The following is a 12,323-nucleotide window of genomic DNA, read 5'->3' as shown; positions in this document are numbered from 1 at the left end:
GACCTTCAGATCAAATCAATATAGAACCTAGTGTTGCTATGGTTAAAGATCTCTTGGAAAAAAATAACAATGCGCATGTTATTTACTTTTGTGATGAAGCTGCTAGAATTGCCAAACCCAATGAAAAAGGTAAACATAGACCTATTGTTGGCATGCATGTTGTCTCAGTCAAAATAGGAGATCACTGTTATTACGGTTTATGTGACATAGGTGCTAGCTTGAGTGCTATTACTTTTTCCTTATATCAAGAAATTATGGATGATATAGCACCCGCTGAAATAGAAGACACGGATGTTACTATTAAACTTGCCAATAGAGACACCATCAGACCACTTGGTATGGTTAGAGATGTCGAAGTCTTGTGCGGGAAAGTAAAATACCCTACTGATTTTCTAGTTCTTGGTTCCCCACAAGATGACTTTTGTCCCATTATTTTTGGTAGACCTTTCTTGAACACTATTAATGGTAAAATATAATTTGAGAAACAAACTATCAGTGTTAGTTTTGGTGATGAGTCTCATGAGTTTAATTTTTCTAAGTTTAGTAGAGAACGTCATAAGAATGAATTAACTAGTAAGGATGAAATAATTGGTCTTGCTGCTATTGTTGTGCCTCCTACAGATCCACTAGAACGATATTTGCTAGACCACGAAAATCATGTGCATATGCATGAAAGAAATGAAATAGATACAATTTTCTTTAAACAACGACCTCTGCTCAAACACAATTTGCCTATTGAAACTCTAGGTGGTCCTCCTCCACCTAAGGGTGATCCCGTGTTTGAATTAAAACAATTGCCGGACACTTTGAAATATGCTTATCTTTATTAGAAAAAGATATATCCTGTTATTATTGGTGCTAAACTTCCAGAACATGAAGAAGAAAGATTATTGAAAGTTTTGAAGAACTATCGAGCTGTTATGGGGTATACTCTTGATGATCTTAAGGGCATTAGTCCCACTCTATGTCAGCACAATATTAATATGGAACCTAATGCTAAACCCGTTGTTGATCACCAACGAGGTTTGAACCTTAAGTTGAAAAAAGTGGTAAGAACTGAAATATTAAAGCTTCTTGAAGCAGGTATAATCTAACCCCTTGCTGATAGTAGATGGTTAAGTCCCGTTCATTGTGTCCCTAAGAAGGGAGGCATTACCGTTGTTCCTAATGATAAAAATGAACTCATTCCACAAAGAATTGTTACTGGCTATAGAATGGTAATTGATTTTAGAAAATTAAATAAAGCAACTAGAAAAGATCATTACCCTTTGCCTTTTATTGATGAAATGCTAGAAAGACTATCTAATCACACACACTTTTGCTTTCTTGATGGATATTCTGGTTTTTCTCAAATACCTGTTTCACAACCTAATCAAGATAAAACCACCTTTACTTTCCCTTTTGGAACTTATGGTTATAGACGTATCCCTTTTGGTTTATGCAATGCACCTGCTCCCTTTGAAAGATGTTTGACTACTATATTCTCTAATTTTTGTGAAAAGATTGTGAGGTTTTCATGGATGATTTTCCTATTTATGGGACTTCTTTTGATGATTGCTGAAGCAACCTTGATCGAGTTTTGCAGAGATAAGAGCAAACTAATCTTGTCTTTAATTGGGAGAAGTGCCACTTTATTGTTAATGAAGGCATTGTCTTTGTACATAAAATTTTCGAATGAGGTATTAAGGTTGATAAAGCTAAAGTTGATGCATTCAGAAAATGCCATGTCCTAAAGACAATAAAGGTATTTGTAGTTTCCTTGGTCATGTTGGTTTCTATAGGAGGTTTATTAAAGACTTCTCTAAAATTTCTAGGCCCCTTACAAATATTTTACAAAAGGATGTTGCATTTGATTTTGATGATGATTGGGTAGAGGCCTTTGAAACACTCAAGAAAGCCTTAACTTCTGTGATTGGAACTTGCCTTTTGAAATTATGTGCGATGCTAGTGATTATGCTATTGAAGCTGTTCCAGGACAAAGAGTTGATAAAAAAGTTAAATGTTATCCATTGTGCTAGTAAAACTCTAAACAATTCTCAACGAAATTATTCTACTACTGAACAAGAATTTTTAGTTGTTGTGTTTGCTTGTGATAAATTCAGATCTTATATTGTTGATTCTAAAGTAAGTGTCCACACCGACCATGCTGCTATAAAATATCTTATGGGAAAGTAAGATGCTAAACCTAGACTCATTAGGTGGGTTCTCTTATTACAAGAATTTGATTTACATATTACTGATAGAAAAGGAGCTGATAACTTGTCTAGGTTAGAAAATGTTCTTGATGACCCACTACCTATTGATGACAGCTTTCCAAATGAACAACTAGCTGCAATAAATGTCTCTCATAGCACTCACTGGTATGCTGATTATGCTAATTACATTGTTGATAAATATTTATACCACCTAGTTTCACATACCAACAAAAGAAAATATTCTTCTATGATTTTAGAGATTACTTTTGGGATGACCCACACCTCTATAAAGAAGGGGTAGATGGTATTATTAGAAATGGTGTACCTGAGCATGAACATGAACAAATCCTCCAGAAATGTCACTCTGAAGCTTATGGAGGACATCATGCGGGAGATAGAACTGCTCATAAGGTATTTCAATCTTGGTTTTACTGGCCTACTCTCTTCAAGGATTCCCATAAGTATGATTTATCTTGTGAAGAATGCCAAAGAATTGGTAATATTGGTAAGCTTCGGGAAATGCCTATGAATTATTCACTTGCTGTTGAACCATTTGATGTTTGAGGTTTTGATTACATGGCACCTTTTCCTTCGTCTAATGGGTATACTCATATTTTGGTTGCTGTTGATTATGTTACTAAGTGGGTAGAAGCTATTCCAACTAGTAGTGTTGATCACAACACCTCTATTAAAATGCTTAAGGAAGTTATTTTCCCAAGGTTTGGAGTCCCTAGATATTTAATGACTGATGTTGGTTCATACTATATTCATGGTGCTTTCAGTAAAATGCTTCCTAAGTATGACGTTGACCATAGAATTGCATCACCCTATCATCCTCAATCTAGTGGTCAAGTTGAACTTAGCATTAGAGAAACAAAAATAATTTTACAGAAAAATTGTCAACGGGTCCCGAAAGAATTGGTCTAAGAAATTAGATGATGGACTTTGGGCCTATAGAACAGCATATAAAAATCCTATGGGTATGTCTCCTTATAAGATGGTTTATGGAAAAGCTTGTCATTTGCCTCATGAGTTAGAAAATAAAGCATATTGGGTAATTAAGGAACCCAACTATGATTTCAAACTTGCCGGTGAAAAGAGGTTATTCGATATTAGCTCACTAGATGAATGGAGAACCCAAGCTTATGAAAATGCCAAATTATTTAAAGAAAAAGTTAAAAGTTGGCATGCTAAAAGAATCCAAAAGTGGGAATTTAAAGTTGGGGAATATGTTCTTTCGTACAACTCTCATTTCAGATTCTTTGCAGGAAAACTTCTCTCCAAATGGGAAGGACCGTATATTATCGAAGAAGTCTACCACTATGGAGCTATCAAAATAAATAATGCCGAAGGTACTAACCCGAAGGTTGTCAATGGGCAAAGAATCAAACACTATATCTCAAGTACGTCTATTAATGTTGAAATCCAACCTATGACACCGGAGGAACACATAAAAGAGACCTTTCAAAAACATCCAGAATCGTGAATAAAAGGAGGTATGTGATTCCGTATGTAAACAGCCTCCGAAAATCCGCAAAAATATTTTTTTTCAATTTTGGAATATAACAAAAATTAGGAAAAATAATAAACAACCCAGAAGGCAACCGAGGAGGGCACAAGACACCAGGGCGCGCCTGGCTTGCTTGGCGCGCCTAGGTGGGTTGTGCCCACCTCGGGTACCTTCTGGACTCCGTTTTCTCCCGTTTGCTTGTTTCCCAAGATAAGAAATCTTTATATATCCCTCGGACCTATTGACCGCCGTATCACAGAGAAATCTTCTGTTATTCTTGCTCGCTGTTTTTCTGACAGATCTAGATTGCCATGGCCGCCTCGAGCTCCTCCAAGGACAAGTTCTTCAACAACATCATCAACCCGTATTTGTAGGAGGTGATGCGGCACCCTTAAGCCATTGAGATAGGTGAGGGGTGCTTCACATCCAGGACATCCAGGGGCCAAGAGGACGGGGACCGTGGAGGCTACGCTCGAAGCTATGGATCAAGAGGTCTTCAAGTGCAAGGGGATTGTGGAACGTGGACTCAATGCCAATGACCCCATGATTGCGGATTTTACCCGTGATATCAAGGTGGATGGTGAGTCCATGAAGGACATCATCTTCACCCTCAACAAGCAAATCAACTTCCTTCAAACCCAAATCTACGATCTCCAAAATCAAGTCTTTCAATATGAGCTGAGATTTAAAGGTATGAGTTTAGCTGCCAGTTGTAGGACTCGTGAGACTCGCGCTTTCTCTTATGACAGAGAGCCACTGCCATGGAAGTCAGAAGATAAGCTCGCTACTACCTCATCATCACCACCACCATCACCTTCTTCACCTCTAAGGAAGACTTGAGTATCGGGTATCAGGACTCCCCTTGGCTTGTGCCAAGCTTGGGCGGGTGCCCCGGAATCGTATCACACCACCTCTTTTTCCCTTATTTATCTTAGTTCGATCTTTAGTTATCTTTGGAATTAGTTGAATAAAAGTTTAGTTTGATCCTTTTCGAGTGTTTTTTCTTAGTGATCCATCTATCTTTATAATCGTGTGCGAGATTTATAATAAAGATTAGTTCGAGTTTTGTTTTCTTTACTTTTATGTTTCAATCAAAATAAAAAGGAAATAATGTAAAAAGATCATATGCCAATCTTATGGAAAGTAATGACATCACATAAGGAACAATATAAGTAGTACAATTTATTGGAGATTGACAAACATAGCATTGGTCAATGATGCAATTCATGAAAGAATTAATAACGGAAGAGAAGATTCACATGCAAGTACACTATCTTGGACACCTTCTATGATTGTGAGCCCCCATCAAAATATTTTATGCCAAACAAGGAAGACAACATAATGATTTGTGCTTGTTCATATTCACATAGAAGTTATATTGTCATAGATCCCTTAACATGTAGTGCTTACCCCCTATCTTTGCTAGCCAAAAATTCCACACTAAGTAGAGATACTACTTGTGCAACAAAAAACCCTTAAAACCAATTGTTATTTTGAAAGTCCACCATACCTACCTATGGATTGAGTAAGATCCTTCAAGTAAGTTGTCATCGGTAGAATAAGGCAATAAAAATTGCTTCTAAATGTGTTAGACCATTTAGTGTAAGAGAAAATTGAGCATTGTATGAACTTGTGATGGAAAAATAATAAAGGCGACAGACTACGTAATAAAGGTTGCTATCATAACGGGAAATATTGTTGCATTTTCACAGTGAGGGAAGGTTGGCTTGACAGGCTTCGTTCTGGATGTTGTAATCTCTTCTCATGGTCTTTGTTCGCTTTATTATCCCGTTGTGAGAATGGCTAGGACTATGGATCCACACGCCCCCCCCCCCTCTAGTCAGTACTTTCTGAGTAGCGCAAGGCTTCTTCGTTGGCAAATAAACAAATTAATGAACTAAGCTCCAATGCCCACAGGAATCTGTCTCTAGCACAAATATTTTACTGAAATCAGTCGTTCTTTTGCAATAAGAGATTGAGCATACAATCCAAAAAGCGCATGACAACCTCTGCTTCCCTCTGCGAAGGGCCTATATTTTACTTTCATGTATTTACTTTTATGCAAGAGTCAACGTATTCTTCCCTATTCATTTTTATTTTCTCTTTTGCAAGCATCATGTGCCGAGGAAAGATCTAGGCACATATACTCAGTTGCATATGGGTGAGCATGAGTTATTATTGTTGACATCACCCTTGAGGTGAATACGTTGAAAGGTGAAACTATAAGCCCCTATCTTCCTATGTGTCTGGTTGAAACTTTTTGCTTATGGGTATGCGGTGAGTGTTTGCAATCATAGAAGACTATATGATGGTTGAGTATGTGCACTTGCCAAAAGGCTCCGATACGTGACCCTTCCTGAAAAGATGATGAATTGTAGATGCTGATACATCTCCATCGTATCTATAATTTTTGATTGTTTCATGCTACTATTCTACAACTTTTTTATACTTTTGGCAACTTTTTATATTATTTTTGGACTAACATATTGATCCAGTGTCCAGTGCCAGTTCCTGTTTTTTGCATGTTTTTTGATTCACGAAATATCCATACCAAACGAAGTCCAAACGTGATAAAAACTTACGGAGATTTTTTGGAATATTTATGATTTTTGGGAATTGGATTTAATGCGAGATGATGCCCGAGGAGCCCACGAGCCCTGGAGGCACGCCCTCCTCCCCAGGGCGAGGCCAGGAGATTTGTGTCCATCCTGTAAGGCGGTTGGTGCCCTCCTTTTGCAGCAAGAAAGATAATATTTGGCTGAAAATTGTGTTAAAATTTCAGACCAATCGGAGTTACGGATCTCCAGGAATTTAAGAAATGGTGAAAGGCCAGAAAACAGGAATGTAGAAACAGAAGGAAACAGAGAGATAGAGAGAGAGAGAGAGAGAGAGAGAGAGAGAGAGAGAGAGAGTGACGCCCCGAGACCGTTGTGCCAGGTGTCTTCCAGTTTTTCGCTGCCTTTGCCATGTCGTTCGCTTGCGTGTTGCATTCTGTCATGTCATCATGTGCATTGCATCATCATGTTTTCAAAACTTGCATCCTTCCGGGTTCCCCAGTTCCGTCTGTTGTCCGTTCCGAGCCCAACCAAACTCGCACACGCCGGCGGCATGTCTGAATTTTTTTAAGTGGCCGAAAAATGTTCTCGGAATGGGATGAGATTTGGGGTGCGGTCTTATTATAGTGTAGATAGGCCGCCTGCCAAGTTTCATCGCATCCGGAGTACGTTTGACGCCCCAACGGATAACTTATAGCGGCAATATAGCCGGTCTAACGTCGGACATTTTCGGTCTACGAAAATAGTCGCCGGGCTGCATTCATCCTCTTTCCTCTCAGTCCAACCCATTTGCATAGCCCTCTAACCCCACCTACGTCCAACCAACCCCCCCCCACTCTCGACCGGTGCCATCCGATCTTGATCGGAGGGTCCGCAAACAACTCCTAACCCCCAAACCATAGCAAATTTGCTATATATGGACACCCATAGTCCATTTTGGGCAACCTAGACCCCTTCCCCTACCTCTAGCCTCCCCCTCCTCATATTCCGTGCAGCACCGCTCCCATCTCGCCTCTTGGCGCCATCCACGGACCAGCCGCCGTCGGCTGGACGTTCCCCACCAACCCGCTCGTGCCACCTCAGCAACCAGCGCCGCCCTCCTCCACTCCGCCTGCACAACGTCGCTCCCAGTCCCCACTTTGCCACGGCCCGCCACGGGAGGATCTGGGCCCGAGAGCCCTGCGCGCGCGCCATCTGCTCGCCGCCGCCCCTCCCGAGGCCTCCGTCGCTGCCTTGGTACTCGCCGGGGCTGCCCTATCGCCGCATCAGCCAGCCGCGCCAGCGAGAACCAGGTCGCGCTGCCCCGTCTCTCTCTTTTTTTCCACTGCCCTCTATATTCTCTCGCTCTCTCGCTCTCTCTCTGCAGGACGCGTTCATCATCGCCGGCACCCGTCCCAGCCGTTCCCGCGCCGGATCAGGCGAGCCGTCGCCTGGATCCGCTTCCTTCGGCTGTTCCCGTCCACCTCCGGCGTCCTTTGCACTCGAGCCGAATCCAGCCGCCGTCTGCCGTCGTTGTTCGTCGGTTCCTTTCTGCCTCGTTCTCGTCAGGAGATCGGGGACGAGTCCTCCCGTCGTGGCCCCCGCAGGTAGGACGGCCCAGCGCACCGCCCTCCAGCCCAGCCTGCCTCTCCCACCGACCTGGGCCATGGCCCATGGTGAGAAACCCCCCTCCCAGCGCCTGTTCCTGTTAGGCCGCGACTTGATTCGGCCCAATATATTTTTATTTCCCTGTTGCGATTTTAGCTATTTATCCTGAGACTGAAGTTTTACAGAAAAGTCCTCCTAGTTCATGCATAACATACCTCTCAAACCCTGCATCGGATGGAAATGATTTATATATGAAAAATGTCTAGAATTTTGTCTAGATTAATAATATCCAACTTTCATCTATGTTTAAAATGTTTAAACTTATTGTTTGCTTTATTTTGCATAATGGCATGTTAAAATGCTTTAATTCATAAGTAAATAACCGTAGCTCCATTTTCAATAAACTTTATATGTAAATGGGGTAGAAAAATGCCTAGTTTAACTTGGTTCATTTTCTCTGCATGTTTAACAACTCTAAAATATGGTTTAGGGCAGAACAGAACAAACCTAATATATGCACATGAGGAGTTTCTGGATTTGTTGTTTGTTGTTCCGGCCTCATTTAAACTTGCCTAGATAGGTAGTTTTCATTTGCTTCACCTCTTGCCATGCTAAACAACATTTAACATCGTTGAGTACATAAACGGGAGAGAACTAAATAAGCCATGTGGTGTTCCGTCAATATGCAACTCGTTGCTTATTGAGCTCCACTTAACTTGTAGTGTTGTTTGTGCACTTTGCCATGACATGCTTCATTAATCCGGACATGCATCATACTTGGTTGTACATCATGCCATATTGATGTGATGGTTGTTTACTATGATGTTTACTTCTTTTCGGTGTTGCTTCTTCGGGTTAGTTTCGATAATGTTGCGTTTATGAGGATCTCTGCGACTATGTCCGTTTGTCTTCTTCATGGACTCGTTCTTCTTCCTTGCGGGATCTCAGGCAAGATGACCATACCCTCGAAATCACTTCTATCTTTGCTTGCTAGTTGCTCGCTCTATTGCTATGCCGCGATACCTATCACTTGCTTTATCATGCCTCCCATAAATGCCAAGCCTCTAACCCACCTTTCCTAGCAAACTATTGTTTGGCTATGTTACCGCTTTGCTCAGCCCTCTTATAGAGTTGCTAGTTGCAGGTGAAGATGAAGTTTGTTCCATGTTGGAATGTGGATTTTGTTGGGATATCATTACTATATTTTGTTTACTTTAATGCATCTATATGCTTGGTAAAGGGTGGAAGGCTCGGCCTTATGCCTGGTGTTTTGTTCCACTCTTGCCACCCTAGTTTCCGTCATACTGGTGTTATGTTCCTTGATTTTGCGTCCCTTACGCGGTTCAGTTATAATGGGAACCCCTTGATAGTTTGCTTTGAATAAAACTCCTCCAGCAAGGCCCAACCTTGGTTTTACCATTTGCCACCTAAGCCTTTTTCCCTTGGGTTCTGCAGACTCAAGGGTCATCTTTATTTTAAACCCCTGGGCCAGTGCTCCTCTGAGTGTTGGTCCAACCTGTCAGCCGTCGGTGACCACCAAGGGCAACTCTGGGTTGGCCTACCGGAAGTTTGGACAATCCGGCGTGCCCTGAGAACGAGATATGTGCAGCTCCTATCGGGATTTGTCGGCACATTCGAGCGGCTTTGCTAGTCTTGTTTTACCATTGTCGAAATGTCTTGTAACCGGTATTCCGAGTTTGATCGGGTCTTCCTGGGAGAAGGAATATCCTTCGTTGACCGTGAGAGCTTGTGATGGGCTAAGTTGGGACACCCCTGCAGGGTTTTGAACTTTCGAAAGCCGTGCCCGCGTTTATGGGCAGATGGGAATTTTTTAATATCCGGTTGTAGAGAACTTGACACTTAACTTAATTAAAATGCATCAAACGTGTGTGTAGCCATGATGGTCTCTTTCCGGCGGAGTCTGGGAAGTGAACACAGTTCTTGTGTTATGCTTGAACGTAAGTAGTTTTCAGGATCACTTCTTGATCACTTCTAGTTCACGATCGTGCTTTGCTTCTCTTCTCGCTCTCATTTGCGTATGTTAGCCACCATATATGCTAGTGCTTGCTACAACTCCACCTCACTACCTTTTCCTACCCATAAGCTTAAATAGTGTTGATCTCGCGGGTGTGAGATTGCCGAGTTCTCGTGACTCATAGATACTTCCAAACAGTTGCAGGTGCAGATGATACTAGTGCAGTTGACGCAACCCAGCTCAGATGGGAGCTCGATGAAGACCGTGTTCGTTGTGTTGTTTCGTTTCCAGTTGATCAGTAGTGGATCCCAGTTGGGGCGATCAGGGATCTTTTGCATTAGGGTTAGTCTTCTTTTATTTTGGTTACGTAGTCAGACCTTGTTTGTATTCTGGATGATGTAATGCTATATTCATGTATTGTGTCAAGTGCCGATTGTAAGCCAACTCTTTATCCCTTTCTTATTCAGTACATGGGATGTGTAAAGATTACCCCTCTTGCGACATGCCTACTATGCGGCTATGCCTCTAAGTCGTGCTCCGACACATGGGAGATATAGCTGCATCGTGGGTGTTACAGAGAGAGAGAGAGCGAGAGAGAGAGATCCAATCTGAGAGGGGCTCCCGCCCCTCCGCCGCCATGGAGGCCATGGACCAGAGGGGAAACCCTCCTACCATAGGGGGGAGACTACTGAAGGATGCTGCTAACACGACACTATGATCAGAGACCCTTTGACGAAACTGTGTGCGATGCATTAATCGCAAACGGGGATATAAAAACCGCCAAAAAAGATGCAAAACATTTGTGATGGTGAAGACATCAACCACGGTTCAGATTTTAGTTACGTGGGCGACGCGGGGCATATGGTTTAGTTCAATGAACTGTTTGTGATGTGGCAGAACAACAGAAATGGGTAACCTGATGAAGGCGTGTGCGATATACGACATACAGTTCACTCTGATAAACTGTTTGCGATGATGCGGCACAACAAAACTCGGGAGACAGATGAAGGTATGTGCAATATACGACATACAGTTCACTCGGATGAACTATTTGTGATTAGGCAACACAAAAGAAATGGTCAGCCAGATCAAGGTGTGTGCGATATACGGCATACAGAACAATATTCTTTATTGTGAATAGTGTCCTCTATTTGGCACACAAGTATATGGATCATAGCCTTGGGAGAGCAGTGTGCCCGCACGCATCGTGCTAGCTTGATGTTCCTTCTATGCTAAGTTTCCATTAATTGATGGTGTTTTATGAACACGCCACCATTTCCCACCATTTCCTCACCGGTTTCCCGCCGCCACCCAGTGATATTGCACATAAACCTAGGTGGAGCGCGATGCACGGAGGCAATAAGCATAGCATGTGGCACATCCACCTTTTCCAAGCATGCCAACCCACCAAAGCACCACCTCTGCCATTAACCTCCTCGACAAGGAAAGCAAGAAGGCGCCACGGCCCATAGTGGCCGAGGTGCTCCCCGGCAACGCGATGGACGACGCCATGATGCGCGTCATCGCCAGGGTTGAGGCGACCCTTAGCACATGGCGCTTTAGCATTGGGGACCAAGATAGGCATGTCAGCGCTGAGAGGCTGTAGCTCGCCGCATAACATGATCGATGGCGCGCCGTAGAGCAAGCTAGGCACGTCTGCGCTGATAGGCTGTGGCTCACCGCACAACCAGACCGTTGGAGCGCCACAGAGCGAGAGGCCCGGTGCATCGCACAACAAGAGCGGATCCATCTGTGTTTGCCTGCTGTCGACAGGGCGTCGTAGCTGGGTACACTTCCCATCAGTACCCCCATTCCTCACTAGGAGTCAGCAGAGGCCATCTGCACCGTACTTGCACCAGAGGCCGGCCACGTCGTACTTGCACCGGAGGCCCGCCGCGCCTTTCGCATGGGTCGCATTGTTCGCCTTGTCAGCGGCCCGCTCGATGCCAACATGTTGGTCGCTAGGCTCGACTGCCTCCTTGGCCCAGGTGTCCACTAGGGCGCAGTAGAGGAACAAGGTCGTCGCATCCATGAGCTGGTGATCTCCGATGAAATAGCCAACTAGGATCTCAAGATTGCGCTCCAGATGTATCGCGAGCGTGTGAACCGCTTGGACGAATGCCTACACGAGTTCAGGCAGAGCCAAGAGCTACCGTAGGCAAGGGCTGCTGGTCATTGTCTCATGGACACGTTTTATTTTGTTGAGTCATTTCGACGTGCATTGTTATGTATTCATAGCAATCATAATATTTCTCTATTTATTGCTCTGTTTCAATGTGTGTACTTTGTTTTTCGTTCTTATATGTTCTATTTCAATGTGTGTGTATATGCTTTCCATTCTGTATATGTGGATGGTAACAGCTAGATACAAATTAGTATACGAAAACAGATCGAAAATGGAATTCATAATATGTGTGTGTATATGCTTTCCATTCTGTATATGTGGATGATAACAGCTAGATACAAATTATACACAAAAGAGATAGAAAATGGAATTCATA

This window comes from Triticum dicoccoides, chromosome 6A (genome assembly GCF_002162155.2).
Source record: "Triticum dicoccoides isolate Atlit2015 ecotype Zavitan chromosome 6A, WEW_v2.0, whole genome shotgun sequence".
Lineage (NCBI taxonomy): Eukaryota > Viridiplantae > Streptophyta > Magnoliopsida > Poales > Poaceae > Triticum > Triticum dicoccoides.
The sequence above is the reverse complement of the archived record's forward strand: the minus strand, read 5'-3'. Positions refer to the sequence as shown.